Below are 998 nucleotides of genomic sequence, written 5' to 3'. Positions count from 1 at the left end.
TTCATCCAAATGCCTAATCTCTTCATCACTCTCCATACCTATAAAGAGACCGACTGTCTTAGTTCAAACTGAAAATATGAGACTGTGGCAAATGTGAGTCATTTTACATTTAATTTGTGGCTTGCTAATTGAAACCGAGACTTTAAGGGCTGGCAGGTTTGCTTGGTTGGTTGGAGCAAGGTGTTCTAACACCAAGGTCAAGGGTTCTGATCCCCGTACCAACCAGCCACCAAAAAAGAAAAAATGAGAGTAAGACTTTAATGTGAAATGTTTTCATCAAGACTACACATATTGAGGATCTTGAAAAAGTGAGTAAGAGGAGTTATGGGATTTTATACCTTTGTAAGAAAGAAAGAGACAGTAGGGAAGCATCACCCTTTAATGAGCTCCGTGGTGCTCGGGAGCACAAAGCGGTCCATCCACAGGTGCTGTTGCTGTGGCAAGGGCCACGTTCCACTCTACCCTCTTCTCATGTGAACACACTGAGCCTCAGAAAGGTTACACGAGGCCTCAGGAAGCACTGACAGAAGGTAAACAACCTGCCCAAGTTCAAATTCAGAGGCAGAGCTGGGAGTAAATGCCAAAGCCCACGTATCCTCTGTACACAATGCTGCAAGAATAGCTAAGACATTATTTATACTGAGTAATTAAATATCCGTTTGGCTGAGTTACACCTTCCGACCCCAACTGCAGGCAGAGCTGCGGTGCAGGCATGATTCAGAGTCCAGGGATACACAGTGGGGTTCTCTGCATGGACTCGGATGAGGAACCAATGCCACTTAGGGAAAGAACATCAGCTTTGGAGTTGGAATGCTGGCCATGACTCCTGTTCTTGAACCTGGTGACTTCTTTGTGTTTCAGTTTCCTCTTGTAAAACAGGCACAACATGCACATTGAGAATGAGTGCTCTAAGTGTCGAGTGCTGAGCCACAGCAGGCTCTCAGTGAGGGGGGCTATTTTCCCATCATTATTTTGCAGAAGGAATATGAATTGCTTTT

This window comes from Galeopterus variegatus, unplaced genomic scaffold (assembly GCF_000696425.1).
Source record: "Galeopterus variegatus unplaced genomic scaffold, G_variegatus-3.0.2 Scaffold3816, whole genome shotgun sequence".
Taxonomy (NCBI): domain Eukaryota; kingdom Metazoa; phylum Chordata; class Mammalia; order Dermoptera; family Cynocephalidae; genus Galeopterus; species Galeopterus variegatus.
The sequence above is the reverse complement of the archived record's forward strand: the minus strand, read 5'-3'. Positions refer to the sequence as shown.